This window comes from Hylobates moloch, unplaced genomic scaffold (assembly GCF_009828535.3).
Source record: "Hylobates moloch isolate HMO894 unplaced genomic scaffold, HMol_V3 SCAFFOLD_5, whole genome shotgun sequence".
Lineage (NCBI taxonomy): Eukaryota > Metazoa > Chordata > Mammalia > Primates > Hylobatidae > Hylobates > Hylobates moloch.
The window spans coordinates 4,809,552-4,826,769 of record NW_026652280.1 but is presented as its reverse complement, the minus strand read 5'-3'; the positions used below and the strand labels follow the sequence as shown (position 1 = coordinate 4,826,769).

At 44.5% G+C, this 17,218-nt stretch overlaps 1 protein-coding gene across 2 annotated transcripts in view; it reads left to right on the top strand.

The window, feature by feature from the left end:
• TSHZ1 (teashirt zinc finger homeobox 1) overlaps nucleotides 1-17,218 on the top strand; it is a 91,111-nt gene that overhangs the window by 22,393 nt on the left and 51,500 nt on the right. The gene's annotated exons all lie outside the window — the stretch shown is intronic.

Sequence of the window (17,218 nt, the reverse complement as noted above, 5' to 3'; positions counted from 1 at the left end):
CTGCCTCCAAACTTTGAGAATATACACATACATATATAGATTAATATATGTATATATTTTAAAATTTTTTAATTGAGGGAAGCTGCTATAACTCTAGAAAGTAATGGGAAATAAATATTCTAATAAATATTCTAAGTCAACCAGGAAGTGATTCCGATTGTTAGTGCTTGGTGCATTGTCTGTATATGAAACACTAATATTCTTAATGAAACTAGCGCACTGGCGGTTTTAAAAGGAAGCCGCGCACAAAGGTCTGTGTTTTGTAGCGACGTGGCTTGTGTGCTTGTGTTAAAGGGGGGTTGTGCTACCTTGCAGCGTTTTATTTTTGCAGCAGAAAAGTTGCCTGACTGTTTTTTTCTTTTTTTTTAGCAGGTATTGAACTGGTATTATTTGTCAATTTAAAATCAGTCATGAGAATTTATTTTAGAAAAAGGAAGCAGAAAGGTTCGCACACCTAAGTGGAGAGTAGGTGCGGAGAGGGAGTTTGTAACTTGTCTTTTCTCCCCACTTTTCAATAACTGGAAAAATTAGTGTCTCAAAAGCTCTCAAGGAAAACTAACTTAAAACTGCGATGTTCACGAAAGATCGTTGTCTCCTTTCTCTTCTCAACTCCTCCTCCCCTCTCTACGCAGAGCTCCGAGAAGCTGGTGGAATGGGGTCGAGGGATGGTCCAGAGCTTGAGCACTCCAGGAGCTCGGGTTCAATGCTGGTGACGGCCATGCTGTCCTGAGATCATGGGATGGGGCTTTCGTCCTCCTCCTCTCTGGCTTACTCTAAATTATGCAAAATGAGATGCTAACTATTTGCTCCAGGCAGACTATGTTTAAACCCAGTTCTCAAAGACTGCCCCCTCCACCCCCCTATTTTTTGTGGAGACACATTTGAATCCAGTAGGTGCCCGTGTACATGGTAACCTAATCCGAAGGTTCTCAAGCAATTTTCTGAAAGTAGGATCTTGTTGTGGTGTTTGGCTAAATTTCTGGGAGTAACTGGCTAAAGGCATTAGACTACTGAGAGTCTGGCCTATTCCCAAAGGGTCTCTGCAAATTAATCACCCTGTGAGCTAAATTTGTTTATAGACATATTTGGAATGGAGGAGATCCACATGGGATTGTTCCGTTCATTTGTTCTGTAGAGCACCTGCTCGGAGTATTCTGTGATACACCTCCCTGCCCCCCAGCACTGCGGTACTTGATATCTCATGATGGGTGTGAGGGTGATGATGAAGATAATAATACATTTATTCCTCCGTTCTTCCTCTTGGGAATTCGTGGCACTCAGTTATCTCAACGAGAGTGGAGGCGGTACAAGGGATTTAGGGATACATGGAAATTATATATATATAAATTCGTTTGTCTGTTTCTATAGCAATTGCTTCTTAAAAATAATTTAGTAGTTTAATACAAAAGCAGTGGATCGTATAGGGTTTTTATGTGCTCGCATAGGGAAGATTTTTTTAGTTTCATACATGTTCAGTTTTAATGGGTAATAATTATATCTTTGTATTTTGATGTCAGGCTGGTTATGAGGCCTAATTCTGCAGGCAGCCTCCTCATTGATTTGCTCCTAACTGCTGATTTTAGAGAGAGGGAGTTGCAGGCCAGGATCCCCTTCTCTTTTTCAGACAAGTTAACACATAAGTGGCTCCTTCAGTTCCATTCTGACAGACAGTTGCTTTCCTGGGCTGTCTTCTCCAGGCCCTGGAATCGAATATACATATGGTTTTGTGGTTGGGGCTTTTTTGAAAGACAGATTCCTTAAATAAAAAAAAAATTGTCCCCCACTCCCCACCCCGCCTCTCTTGCTAGGCATCCTTTTCCCACCTCCTCACTCGAGTTTGTAGTTTGCAGGCCTGATTCTCTGCAGCCCTGGCCCCGCATGTGCTGGGAAGGCAGTAAAAATGAGCACTAATCAATCTTCCAGAGAGAAGCAATGGGCATTAGAAGGCCACTATCCTGTGACTAAACACACCCCCTTTATGGAGTGTTGGTACTAATAAAGGCCAGCTTATTACTGAGGCAGAGACCAAAGCCTGGATGAGGTCAACCATGACTGACAGTCATCAGTCATTCTTAATGATACTTTTTCCCGTGCTTTCTAAGGGATTCTGAGCAGAGTGCAAATCATTCGGGGTCATTCATAGTTCATGTACCCACAGATGGCAAAGGTTTTGAAAGACTTCAGTTTAAACTTGTAAAAAAAAAAAAAAAAAAAAAAAAAAAAGATCCTCACTTTTTTTTTTAAAGGAAGGGAAAATACCCCAAAACAAAACATAGATTTTTCTTATTGGAACACTTTCATGTTCTTTCAACCTAATAGATGTTTTACACACTACGGTGCTTGTGCATTATTGAAAGAGACATAAATGTATGTTTTATGACGTCTGTCTTCTTTAATTATTACCTTTGATGTCTATTGGTGACTAAAGAGAGCTTAACAGGATTTTTTTCTCTTCTTAAATTTCGCGTCGTGAAACCCAGCTAGTCCTTGACAGATGTCTGTTCCTCACCTTCAGAATTATTTTATAAATCCCTTTCTGATGAGCGGAAGTGTCAAATCAAGGACAGGTCATAAAGTAAAAGTATAAACCTTTTAAAGAGAGACCTTGGTAATATATAAACATTCTGCACACTATCTGAATTTTTTATGGACTAAAGAAAAATTATATTTCAGCTGGAGGAAGGGAGAAGTTTAAACATCAGCCCAGATTTTAATGTATGATCCCCCCCTCCCTGCAATACTCTATATTTATAGCCATCTAAGAAACCACTGGCTTTATCGGCTATTTTAAACATTTGGACTCGATTTGGAGCCTGCCTGTTAATTATCCATGTTTAAATTCAGAAAGTTGACTTTGAATCAATGCTTGCACACAGTATAGGATACAGGGCAGTGGGGAGGGGTGCGGCGGGCATTGGTTGTAGGGTAGAGGCCTGGGTCTTTGTTCTTTCATTAATTTCTTTTTCCGTATTCTTTCTCAAGCCTCAGTTTCCTTCTCTGTAAACAAAGGGCTTATATTATTAGAGAATTCCTAACACGTGCTATTCTACAACCATGCGATTCATTGCACCCATCTTTACTACCCCTGAGTTGGAGGAAGTCGCCGTCATGAAGCAACAGCTGTCCTTTTTGTTTTTTCTTTTTTAGAAAAGCTGGTTGTGCTTGGAGAATTTGCTGTTGGTAAAATTTGAGTTTATTTCTACTTATAAAATTGGAAATAAGCTGAAATCAACAACTTCTGGGCCCTCCTGCCATTTTCATGTCAAGGCACATGGAGACATGTCAGTGCACATGAGACGCGGAAGCTGCACAAGGGGCGTTCTTGGGTGTGGGTGTGCATGGTGGGCGCACAGGCCTCTAGGAAATGCTTCCTGGGTTCATGGGCACCTTCAATCGTGGATGATGGGGCTGGAAACTTGCCTATAGCTTTTTAAAGAAAAATTAAATATTTTGAATTGAATTCAGCAATTTCTTGAACACCTACTGTTTGTGAGTGAGGCCTGGCGGTAGGTGAGCATGGCATGGAGCTCACGAGAGAGTTGGAGATGTGATTGCTTCTGTCCGTGTGTCGGCATGATGGCCTGTCCACGCCACTTTCTTCTGACTGTGAGCTGGCCCATCTCTGTATGCTTGCCCCACAACCTCAGCATGCCCTTTGGAACATCAGAAGTCCCCCACAGCCTCAGCAGGTCTTCTGAGAACTAGAAATTAGAGCCCCACTGTCATGAAAATAAACTCGTCATCATGTAGGGCTGACGATGAGACAGCTGACCATCCTCCACATTCTGAGCCTGAAGGGGAAAGGTTTTCCCAAGGAGAGGTGCTGGTGGGCTCGCACGCCATCCTGAGCACAGCAGACAGCAGTTAATGCAAGACTATATCTCGGTGGTGGGTTTTACTTAATGTTCTTTATTATGAAGAATAGCGATACCTCAAAGCCATAAATTTTTCGAGTGTAGCTTCTCCATGTTGATTTTTCTTTGGATGGGTTGCTTAGAACGGAGCCAAAAGAGAGCCACTTGGTGGAGAGGCAGGTTGGCACTTTGCCCTGTTTTTGTGTATGTGGATGTCAAATGTCAATTTGTTTGGTAAAATGTGAAGCTGAATTTATAAATCTGTGCTAAGCAATTAGTTTGGAAATTAGTGCTATCTCTAGGAAAATCCCCTTAGCAGGCATCAGATTCAAAAGATGCAACTAAGTAGGTGTGGGGGCAAAACTGCAACATATTTTCAAGGCAAAATCTTACAAATATAAACATTATATCAAATATAAACATATGTTTGCAGTGTACAAATGTCTTGCATATTCAAAGCAAATAAGTCCTGAGGGGGGAGAAGAAAGTATTTGGATGTAGCCATTATGTTTAATTTTCCTCACATAGTCAGTAGGTAGTCTGTGTCTGCAAAGGATTGGTCCTTTCTTGCTCCCCACTCACCCAACTCTGTGGTTCTAGAACCTTCTATTCATTCCCACTGGTGAGCCCACGAAATCTTTGATTCCTTCTTGATTGCTCTCTGAAGACGCCTATCAGGCACTATCTTATCTGTTTGTAAAGCAGCTCAGGCCCCAGATTTAAGTCATGGGTCTGGCTACAAGTTAGAGTGTGATTAATAATTGACTAATGTAGCTTTTATTTATCACAGGCTAGCACATTTCGCCATTACTGAGTTAATTTATGTTAAGTGTAAGCTGTCGTTCAATCTGCTTTTCAACTTTTTTTTTTTTTTTTTTTAAATCCTAAGTCTATCTTTCACTTTTGGAGAAACAAAATCCTCATACAGGGCACAGACACACTCGATGCCAAAAAGTTGATTTCCTTTTCCCTGGAGCCATGCATCACCAGCCCTCCCAGCCGCAGTGTCAGCCCCTGACAGAATGACATGTGTCATTTATCAAAGGGGCCACTCCGGGCCTTGGGAAACGCCGCCGACAAAGCCTGAGAGAGTTCATTTTGCAGTCCCTCCTACCCTCTGTGAGCCCCTTGCCAGGAAAGCCTGTGATGTTTCTGTCTTCAGAGCATTACTGTAAGTCCTTCAACCTTCACAGAATTAACCCTCCCCACCTCAGCCCGCTGCAACAGCTCCAAGGTCCTGCCTGGGAAGGTTCTGAGACCCAAAGCAGTGATTGTTCCAAGCCCAGGAACACATAAGCCCCCGGCTCTGTAGGGACACCCCATGGAGTCCCGGCTTTCCCCGCAGAAAGCATGACCCTGGTCCCCCTGCATCTCCCCACTTTCTAGCAGGCTTTAAGGATTCAAGCCCTGAGTAATACTCAGTGAGACAAGGTCAGAGGCATAAAGAACCAGCAGCAAAGCGTTTCCCTGGTATCCAAATTCATAGGTCCCTCACTCCTGTGGCAGAAGTTTGGTCTTCTATTTTTTTTTTTTTAGAGTCTGCCTAATAAGTGTTTTACTCCAGGCTATTTTTGAAACCACCTACTAAACCCGATAGATGTTTCTTCTTTTTCTCTGTTGCCTAGAATTTGTAACCCCATTCCCGCCTGCATAAAGACAGTGACGAGGTTCGAGTCTAAAAGTTGCTAAAAAAGGATATTTTGGAGGAGGAAGAGAAAGGGCCATTTTTGCCCCCAGATTGTTTACTTTTTATGTGAGTTCCCAAACCACTAGAAAACCACCAAAAAGTGCAAAGGAAAAAAAAAATCAGCCAGAGGAGAGCATGCTGTTAAAATATAAAAGCATTTGGCTAAAATAAATGTTTTTTTCCCTTGAAGAGTAGAGTTTTGCATTGTAATCATGTGTGAGAATGTGAGAAAAGTTATTGTTTCTCTCATCCCCGCCCCTTTGTACTTCGTACAGCGCCTACCACACTGAAGTTATTTACAGCATCAGATACCATTTAAAGAGATAGTGAAGGAGACTGTTGCCTTCGCCAGGAACTTTCCAGAAAGAAGTCCTATAAATTAGGCATTGCTCAGGAGTGGCTGTTTCCTAGGCGGAGCTAGCCCTTTCATTTGTCTGCATAAGGCTAATTTATTTTTGCAGCCAGATGTGGGCTGACAGCCATCACTCAGGGCTTCCTTCCCCCACTGTTAGGAGGTCTGGAAGACAGTCACGTTCCCCATTTTGCAGAATCCCCATCAACATTATTGAAGATGGATGTATCTTTAAAGCAAAGATTGATTGTGGATATCGGAGTTATGGTGTCATTTATCATGGTGAATATTATTTAGACTTGGGTTGTACAAGGCTGTAACTTGAGACACAGCCAGGGGAGGGACAACCTGAAAACGCGGATCCATGAACTTTAATGGATGGATGCTTTTTTCAAAGCTCAACTCACTATAGCGTGATTTACTTTTCTTACTGCAAGGAAACAAGCGTTTCAGTCTTAAAGGGACAGAATGCCAATTGTCCTGTTCCGTGGGTTCCACCCTGGAAGGCAATACCAAGGGCAGTCAGAGCCCAGGCAGAAATGCTGAGAAGGCGTGAATGGCGCAACAGACTCTGGCCATACACATGTGCATTAAAGACGGCTTTCCAAATGGATCTCCTCCTCGCCATCCTTATAGGACCCTGATAGTGTTGGAAATGGAGATGTACCCCAGAGCTCACCATTATCAGGGCAGCAGTTAAGATGCTATTTATTTGAAGCCAGCTAACCTCTCCTAAGTGCTACAGATAGCGGCCATTTATATGTAGGAAGACAAATGAAGCCCAAGCTCTCCCGTGTCAGGAGCATGGTGCCGTGGGGAGAACGCACAGTTATCCTCGTGTGCCTAAAGGTAGGAGCATATGCAATATAGGCAGTCTTGTCGACCTAATTAATATCAGTCTTTTTCATTTTGCTTCAGGATGGCAGTGTTATTGACATTTGCTCAGCAGGGAGTTGGTTCTAAGGGAGCTGGGTATACAGGATGGTGTATCCAAAGTTGAACCTCTCAACGGTTGGTCCTCACATCTCTAGTCCTTGAAAATGGTGGAGCAGGATGGTCTAGCGCATTTGTCTTTTCTTCCAGGGGCACGGATCCCAGAATCTAGGCATTCACTCAGACACGAGGGAACAAGGGGCATCCCACTTTATTTCTAATGAGATGCTTCATGTACCAGAAACCTGGGGCTGCTGGTAGCTATTAGTGGCTTAGGTCGTGGTCCTTTGGCCCCTAACACATTTTATTTGTTGCTAATGTTGTTTTATTTCATCTTTCCATTTCGGGGGTTTTGTTGCATATGGTGGATAGAGGAGCTCTCAAAGTGAGTGAGGGGTTGGCCACAGTCAGCCCTGGGCGGGGCAGGTATTGGGCATGCTGCCCTGGCCTGCATGCAGCCTTGTGACATGCCATCCCCAGGGCAATCTATGAGCTGGGCTGCCGGTGGGTGCCACCCGACCTGCAGGCCCTCCTCAAAGCCCACCTCAACTTTGATGCTCAGAGAGTGTGGCTTGCACTGCAGAGCCTAAAAGCCCTCTTTGGCTTTTTAAATAGAGAAGGTTTCTTGGAATTGTACGGTCTGTTAAATGAAAGTAACTTTGTTTCCAGGATTGATGCATCTCATCTGTGGGAGCTTCCAGTCCGATGGTGTGAACTGCTTTCTGGTATAATGGCCCACACCGTACGCACCACTCAGGGAGACTCATCTCTGGGAGGTTCCAGTCCGATGGTGTGAACTGCTTTCTGGTATAATGGCCCACGCTGTACGCACCATGCAGGGGGACCCATCGGAGCACCTGTCTCTCTAGATGATTGCTCACTGACTTGTTCACATCCTTGTAGGCACTCTGCTCCATAAGGGCAGGGCCATCTTGTTCTCCTTCCACTGTCAAGAGCCCAGCTTGGTTCCTGGCTCATAGTCAGAGCTCCCGGTGCTTGTTGAGGGACTGAACCCCCTCCTTGGGGAAGCCCTGGCTCTTGCGAGGACAGGTGAGTATGACAGTCTGTGACATGCGGTCTATGACATGCTGACCCTGGGTGCTGGCGATAGTAGGTGAAAGAAGAAAGCAGGAAGCTGTTTTTGGTTTCAAAGTGCTAACCCAAGTCAGGCAGTGGACTGGTTTTTTTGGAAGCTACCTTCCATGTAACGTCAATCTAACCTAAAAGAAACAAACAAAACCCAGTGTAACAAGAAAAGGGGGCAAAGAAAGATGGTGAAAGGAATTGCCCATGCCTCCTTTTGAACGTTAAGTAAAAACAGGAAAATACCATCTGGAAAAGTAATCTGTTCATCATTATATATCTACTTGTGGAAATGCTCGTAATGGTGGTGATACTGCGTGTTTTAGAGGACAAATACCAAGACCTCCTCTCAATCCTATTATGGTTTATAGGTCTGTGTTTATTTGCAAGTTAAAAGCACATTCTTGGCCTTTTAGGAACATATGACATGTCTACAAACAGGAAGTAGTTTATCAAATTCATATGAATCATGGCATCTATAATGTTGGCCGAGGTCACATCATTACACTAAATGTATTGTAACCGTTATTAATGCATGGGGTCTCCTGCCATCTTTGTGATGTAGGACTGCCGTTTCCTGATTAAAAGCTGTTTGGTGATGAGAAATTCAGCAGCTCCTCTCCGTCCTGGAGTGACTGACAGGCACCCAGAGCTGCCGTCCCTGCTGGAGCAGCATGTTCCTAGGAACACACCTTACGGAGGGTCCTGAGTGCCAGGAAATACAGGAAACAGGAAACAAAAACAGAAGTGACTCAACTTTCGCAACCACAACTGTGCATCCATAAGGAGGCCAAATTTATCACGGCACATTATGGAGCTCAGCAAATGTCATGAAAACCATTGTTTTTTAATTTTTTTCTTGGAGAGTTTGAATGAGGTGATTTATGGTAGTTATTCATCTTAAGGGTCATCCATCAATTTTTAGTTGCTAGGCAATCAACCCAGCAGCTGTTTGCTTTGAATCAAGCTGAAAAGTTGTCAGTCACCACACGCAGGTATGACCTTAGTGGTTGCAAACATCATGCGTGTGAAATTAAAGAGACGTCGTCTTTCTTCCCCGATTCCCCTGACTTCCCTGTGATTTGTGGAAGTGGTGCGAGCCTTTCCTGGCTATTACAAGAAAAATAAGAACAAAGGAGTGCGTGGAAAATTTCTTGACTGGAAACTCACAGATACTCTTCCGAGGCTATATTTTACCCAGGTTCCCTATGGGAGCTGCATAGGATGGATTATAGAAGTAAGTGCCATCAGTGGATGGGAGGTGAACCACTTGATTTATAATATTTAAATAAGTCAGTTAAAAAAAAAAAACCTGTCAGTTCCCTTGTGGGGAAAAACCAAATATCAGCATTTTTCAATGTGCATCCCAATGAGGCCAGCCCGATGGTGTTCTTGGGTTGGCGGTGGGTGGCATGTGAGGAGATGCAGTTTCTCTCCAGTGGTGGAGGGTGGGAACCGTGCGTGGGCCTGACAGGCTCTGGGCAGACGAGGCACTGTAGGTGCCTGGCCCCAAGCCTGGCACAGAGTGGGTGCCCAGGTGGTACCCACTGGCTCCCTCTGCTGAGATCTCAGGCTGCTATGCTGGCAGGGGCAGCTCAGGCTGGTGTGGCCCTGGAGCCAGCTGCCTTTGCCCATTACCACAACACTGTGATCCTGCCTGAGGCATGGTCCTTCGGAGGTCGTTTCCACAGTTGCTTGGTGTGAGTCCTTCTCTAGCCTGGAGCTTCTCCCCAGATCTTTGCATTTTTGTCCACTACACCGGAACTTTGTGAGTCTCATCAGCATTGTTGACCCCAAGAGGACATTTCTAGATACCTGTTCCTTGCTGGCTAATGTGTAAACAGTGTTTCCTGCCTGTACTCTGCGATTTTATTTATTTATTTATTGATACGGAGCCTCGCTCTGTCCCCAGGCTGGAGTGCAATGGTGTGATCTTGGCTCACTGCAACCTTCACCTCCTGGATTCAAGCGATTCTCCTGCCTCGGCCACCTGAGTAGCTGGGATTACAGGCACCCGCCACCACACCCGGCTAATTTTTGTATTTTTAGTAGAGACAGGGTTTCACCATGTTGGCCAGGCTGGTCTCGAACTCCTGACTTGGGTGATCCTCCCGCTTTGGCCTCCCAAAGTGCTGGGATTGATTACAGGTATGTTCCACTATGCCTCGCCCACTCTGCAATTTTAGATCTTCACAGGGCTTCAAAAATTATCCCTAGGAAGGAAAATAAGTGCATGTGATGCCTTATTTATTTATTTATTTTTGAGACAGAATCTCGCTTTGTCACCCAGGCTGGGGTGCAGTGGTGTGAACTCGGCTGGCTGCAACCTCTGCCTCCCGGGTTCAAGCAATTCTCGTGCCTCAGCCTTCTGAGTAGCTGGGATTACAGGCCGCAATGTCCAGCTAATTTTTGTATTTTTAGTAGAGACGGGGTTTCTCCATGTTGGTCGGGCTGGTCTCGAACTCCTGACCTCAGGCAATCCGCCCGCCTCAGCCTCCCAAAGTACTGGGATTACAGGCATGAGCCACCACGCCCGGACTTTTTTTTTAGTAATTGAGGCTAGATTTCCCTCGTTTGTGAACCTTTCAAGCAGGAATTTTACTTTGCCTCTCAGCTGAGTTTTAATGTGTCTACACAGGTAATTTACACCAATAAAGCCAAATTTTAGGGGACTGTGTGTTGTATACTAGTATCTTTTTATATTTGATAGTTTCAATGGACTTGATTTTGCTGATGGCCTTTTAGACCATGTAGCTGTAAGATGTTTTGCATGTATTTTGGAAAGTCTAAAATAAGTTTAATTTGGAGTTAGGTTTGTCTTTCTCAACTTTCCATTGAGAGAGATATATATCTTATTTATTTAGTAGGTATTTCTGAGAGTCTGAAACACGTCCTTTTAACAGATAGTTCTGCACGCTGGAAAAGAGAGTTTTCTGATCTAGGCTTTTCAGGCGCCGGTTCTATTTCTGGACTCCAGGTAAACCCTGAAGGAAGTGGAGTGTGCCCCCAGTTCATTCACATTTTAAAGATGGTCCCACATCTTTTACTTGAAATCCTTGGGGCCAGATATGTTTTGGAATTCAGAACTTTTCAGATTTTTGAAAAGAAATTTAGTGCATATACTGTATATTTTGCAACATTCTCAGCTTAAACATGAGATTTTCTACAGATACATGGATTAATAATCACAATACTTGGGTGAGGAAAGACCGGCAGTAACCTCATGTCTGTTCTGGTCAGGTTAAGTTTGCCACGCACGGTTAGGAAGACTCTTCCAATTCTCAGGGCTGCCTGTGGTGAAGGGACTGGGGGTCTGTGTTGGTGCACAGCCGTTTCACAGGATGCCTGTCCCTATCTCTGCAGGGCTGGTAGCCTGCCTGTGCGCAGCAGCCTGGGAGCAGTTATGAGCTGGGCCACAGCCTCAGCAGCTCTGGAACTCTGGGCTGTTGTCATAGTTTTCTGTGTCATAGGAGTTCTCTTTGGAGTTTTCTCCCATGTTCACATGTAAAAGTGATATCAGTTATATCTGCAGCCTGCTCCGTTATCTCTTTAAACCATCAAACTGTGGAAACATATTTTACATCCCAGTATATTCTCATGAGTCTTATAAAGTACAAACTTTTCTCACTTTTGGGGGAATTTGGAATTAGTATTATAGCACACTTTACTTAGGAAAAACCTGAAAACTTCCCCTAACAACGTTCCAGTATGTTTCTGCTGATTTTCATGGTGAATGTATAAATATAGTGACGATACTAAAAAGAGCACCCTGCCAATCATGTCAGCTCTTTAAGAAATGGAAGAAGATGGATGCCGATATTATGTGTGTTGGGTGTGGATCACCGGTCGTTAACGTCTGAGAAGCACAGATGTGTTGGGATGGTTTCTTGTTTTATTTTATTTTTTGGAGTAGGGGGACGTGGTATGAGTCAGCCTGGTGGATTAATGTTGGAAATCTGCAAGTGCTCATAGCTTCTGCGTTTACAGAACCCTGAAAGAGAAACTACCTGTTTGCTGGTCTGAGAATCCCTTTCCTAGTGGCCTTCCTTTTTGAGGAGTCCTCACGTTTCACACGGAAGGACTATTGCATACTCTGAATTGTCGAAGTCTACGTTGCAGCGACTTTTTTCTAGTGAGCATCTGCACGCCCGGCCTGCACACTGTGGAGGATGCGGTTCACTGGGTGGGAAGACTGTCTTTATGCAGTGGTTTGGGAGGATTAATTAATTGATTTTTAGATGCTTTTACAAACCCTTTTGGTGACTCGTATTTGCACATATACTGATGTCCCTTTTTGCCATCTTCAGAGCTCTTTGAAATGGAGGGCCACACTGGAGGCTTTGTTCTTTATATTCCGTTTACCATCATTTAGAAGATACTAATTTTAGATGGGCTCCTCTCTGCACACAGAGAGAGAGGCTGAAATATATTCTGCAAGTGTGGGGGAATCTTGCACGGCAACAGCCACACGGCCAGTGAATACATGATGACCAGAGCCGGAGCCTGTGGGCCAGAGAGGAACGGGGCGGCCTGGGAGCCCGTTATTCAGAACTGGGATTGTGGGTTCCGTGCACACCTTCTCCCTGCGGCTGCCCTGGGCCCTCTCCTTAACTCCTTCTTTTCCTTTCCCTGCTGTCTTTCTTTCCATCCACTTCCTTATCTCTCACTGCTATCTCCTCTGGCAATTTTCAGCAATACTTTAGCTTTAGAAGTGTTCCTCGTAAAGTTTTTGCACAGTTTTAAAAGTTATAATATTTTGCAGCATTTTGTGCTCTTCAGAGGACAATTGCTCCAAAATCTAATAAGTCATAATAAATATAGTTCCGGAGGATGGGATAGTGGCAATGCTCTGGGAATAATAACTGCTTTGCTAGGGCTTCTGCATGGTTATTTGAAAGGGTTTTTTTTCCCATTAAATTTTGCATCTTTTGTATATGAGATGGTCTTCATTATTGTGTTTTTATGGTATTTGGTTGGTTACCAACTCAAATTTAAAAAATGCTGTGAGGTTCTGGATATTTCTATTAACTTTTCTGTTAAATATGACACGTTCACACATACACATTTCTATAAACTTAGTTCAAGGGTATCAGTAAAAATATTTTTCCTCCTCCCATTTGCTGTTCATAAAACACTCGAGGGAGAAATTGTTTCTGTGATATCTTAGATGAGTTTTACAATAAATTTTAGATATTGTGGTGCACTGCAGTGCCTTTTATTTCATTTTCTCAGTAGACCCAGCGCATCGAAAGATTTTGTCTATTGAAAAACTGCTTTTGATGAGTAATAATCATTAGTTTTTCTTTGTTTCTTCCAGTAGTAAAGGCGTAGACCCCAGCCTCCAGGGTTCCTGGTGCTTGTGAGCCGTCAGCGTGTCCCACCCGTGTTGTGAGAGGTTTCTGTGCATTACCTCCTGCGCGTGAATGTGAGGGTTTAATCAGCACAGCCTTCCGGAGCATAAATCACGCTGCCTTAAATCCTTCTTGGAACCAAGGCGGGGATGTAAATAAGAAATAAATATTGACATTAAACATTTAATCCCCTTGGTTTCCTGACATGTGACGTTGGGTCCCTTATGCTCATTCTTGCCTTTCCGGAACCTTCCAAGGGGACCGCCAGTTGTGCGTTGATGCCGTTGAGTAAAGAACCCTACAGTGGCTTTGACCTCCACGTCAAAACTTCTCAGCTCTGTACTTGCAGAGAGGGCACATCTTTGCTCTCGCTGTTAGATTTCTCAGCTATAAATTGGGATGATACTACCTGGGACTGATTCCTACCTCGTGGAGTTCATGTGCTCATTTCCCCAACTGCTGGCCCATTCTTTGGTTTATTTATCCAGTACATACTTGTTTTGAGTACTTGCGTGTTTCCAGACAGTTCAAGGAGAAAGAAAAATAGCTAAGAAGGCCCTTGAGGTAATGGAGCTCACGGTGTAGCGAGAGTATTTTGAAGACTGAAGTGGTTATCGATATTAACTTTATATGAAATATTTTATTATGCATTCTGTGGATGTAAAAATTTCATTGAGCAATGAAATAAATGTTATCAAGATTGAATATGGAAAACAAAAATTCTATTTTCCAATTCATCTCAGCCGTCTCCTCTTCCATGCCTCCCCGTGGTTTAGCAGCGACCTGCCTCTTGCCTCTGCCTCCTCCAGCATCTGTCTGACTCCTTCCTGCTCTTCAGCCAGCTCTTCCATTCTGAGATGGGGAGGCCACTCCTGTGCTGCGACATTGACACTGTTCTCACTGTCTTCAGGTTCTGCGTTTCAGGCCTCGCCTCCACACTCACATTGAACAAGCAAGCGTGCGTGATAGGAAGCTTACATGATAGGAAGCATGCGTGATAGGAAGCGTGCGTGATAGGAAGTGTGCGTGATAGGAAGTGTGTGTGTGTAACATTTGTGGGGTGCTGGCCATCACCCTGCAGCCCTGCAGGTGCCTGAGGGTGCTGGGGCCTCCTAAATCTTTCCCCACCTGACCAGGGGTGTGCATCGCAGCTGTTCTTCCCCCTGACCTTCCCACGAGCCATCACAGGAGGTAGACGGCGTTCTTTGGGCAGACCCAATTCTAACAGGTTCCCCTTTCTTTAAATCACACCACATTGTAGCTGCGTCTTCCCCGTGCCTCTCACTGGGAGGGAAGGGGCTGGACAAGAAGATGGACAGCTGTCAGGTGCACCTCTTCTAACCATATCCCAAAGTTGCATTGGCACCTTTTAGATTATAAAACACGTTTAAGGGATGACGTTCATTATTCTATATAAATATTAACTGTAGCATTCTTCTGTTTTCAGTGTACCCTTGCAAAGTGCCGATATCTGATGATAATAACAATAGCTATAACAATAATAACAGCAGAAAGTTTGGAATTTAAACTCCACAGGGACAGGGGTTTTGTCCGTTTTGTTCATTGCCTGTACAGGTAGTGCCTGGAACACTAGCAGTACTGCTTGGCAAATGATAGGCGCTCACTAAGTATTTTAGAGTTGCTGAATTGACTGTATTCCTGACACACTCCACTTGCATTATATAATTTCCGTTTTATAGTTATCTTATTATTCTCTTCATCTATAGAGTGAGGCTTACGGAATTTAAGGTTCTATAGATAGTGCACACAGGTTGATGTCATAAGGTTATAGAGTAAGACAGATAGGGTCATGTAAGTTAAGCCCAGGAAGGTTTGACTCCTTGACCTCTCAAACCATCCGTAAGTTGTTAAAGCTTTAGTTTTTGTCATCTGTTTCGCTGGAGTTTTTCTCGGGTTGTTGTGGTGGGGAATAGCAGTGGGCTGGGATTCAGGGTAGCTGCGTGAGCCCTGGCCTTTCCACTAGGCGGCTTCTGGGTGGCTGTTAGTGCCTCAGTTTCTTCAGACGTGTCAACAGTGAGTTCAGCCAAAGGTTCCTGAGATCTGTTCTTGACTGAGAGCTGCGTGTCAGGGTGGTTCCTGCACCTTGGTGTGAATCTTTCTGTTGCTGTCATGTTCCATGTATGAAATAAGAACAGTCAGGCCAGGTGCGGTAGCTCATGCCTATAATCCTAGCACTTTGGGAGGCAGAGGTGGGTGGATCACTTGAGGCCAGGAGTTCGCAACCAGCCTGGGCAACATGGCGAAACCCCATATCTACAAAAAATACAAAAATTAGCCAGATGTTGTGGTGCATGCCTGTAGTCCCAGCTACTCAGGAGGCTGAGGTGGGAGGATCACTTGAGCCCATAACGTTGAGGTTGCAGTGAGCCATGATTGTGCCACTACACTCTAGCCTGGGCAACAGAGAAAGACCTTGTCTTCAAAATAAAATAAGAACAGTCATATATCTTACATGCATGCATGTATATGTGTATATACATATATACACACAGGCAAACATATATGTACACACCTTTTTTTTGTTTGTTTCTGTTTTTCTCTTGCCAGTGACTCCAAGTATTTGTAGGAGAGGCTGAGTGTCCTTGCTCACATCAAGCTCAAGGGTGAGAGATGTTTTTCCAAACAGTCTTCATTCTGAATAACTCACCATGCGTCTCATTTATGAATTAGACTGAAGCCTTCTTTCTTTTATTTATTTATTTTTGAGACGGGGTTTCGCTCTTGTTGCCCAGGCTGGAGTGCAGTGGCGCGATCTCGGCTCTCTGCAACCTCCGCCCCCGGGTTCAAGCGATTATCCTGCCTCAGCCTCCCGAGTAGCTGGGATTACAGGCACGTGCCCACCACGCCTGGCTAATTTTGTATTTTTAGTAGAGACAGGGTTTCTCCATGTTGGTCAGGCTGAGCACCTCAGGTGATCCGCCCACCTTGGCCTCCCAAAGTGCTGGGATTACAAGCGTGAGCCACCACACCAGGCTGACTGAAGCCTTCTTAAACAGGCTTATGCTTTGCTTGCAACTCTCCTCGGCTACCCACCGGTTAGTGCTGTATTTGCAGCCTTGCACGTGAGAGATGGAAGCAGAAGTTTCCCCGTGGGCACTCAGGACGCTACTGGGTGCAGACATGCCCCATAGACTAAGACTCGTTTCTCTGGACACCCTCTAACTGCCACGGGCAACTGTGACTCGTGATGGAACTCCCACCAGCGAGGTGTAGACGTGTAGTAGAGTCGTCGTAGGCAGCTCCTGTAGCCACCTGGGCGGGGTACGTTGGAAGCTCTAAGATGACTAAGAATTGGCAAACTGGGACATGAAATCACAGTGATCTGGGAAAAGTGTCGACATGGATGATACCTGGTTTGTTTTCTGTACAGAGGGAGTGTGTTCTTGGAGTGAGACTAACTGAGAAGATCTTATCCAAGGCAGGGACCAGGCTCAGCCTGCCCGAAGAGCCCCTCAGTAAAGGCATCAGGATGAAGACTAGAAAAGTCTGTGTGTTTCTACAGGGTTTAGTGCTGGGGGAGGAGCTAGGATTTGGGGGGAGGGGGAGTATCTTCTTAAGAAAAAAAGTACAAAATCATGAATGCAAAATTAAGTATGAGGGTGACTGCTTGTTTAGTATGAGAAAGAAATCACAACAGAGCAAATCTTAAAAACTGAAAATGTGGCAGAATCTCGAAAAATAACCTGATTGTTAATTTGTTGCCTGACACATCTGTTTTCCTGCATGTTTGGCTGCATAGGAAGGTAATTCAGTCAGTCCTTTAGCCTGGGTCATGGAAAGTGGTTGTTTATTCCTGATGGCTGGGTCCACGAAATACCTGGCCTCACGCACTATCCAGCTTCCCCTCTGCAGTCTGCATAAGGCTGCAGGCCCACAACGCTGCCCGGGCAAAGAGGTTTGGGGCTGGGATGTGGCCACTCGAGATGGGAGGTGGCAG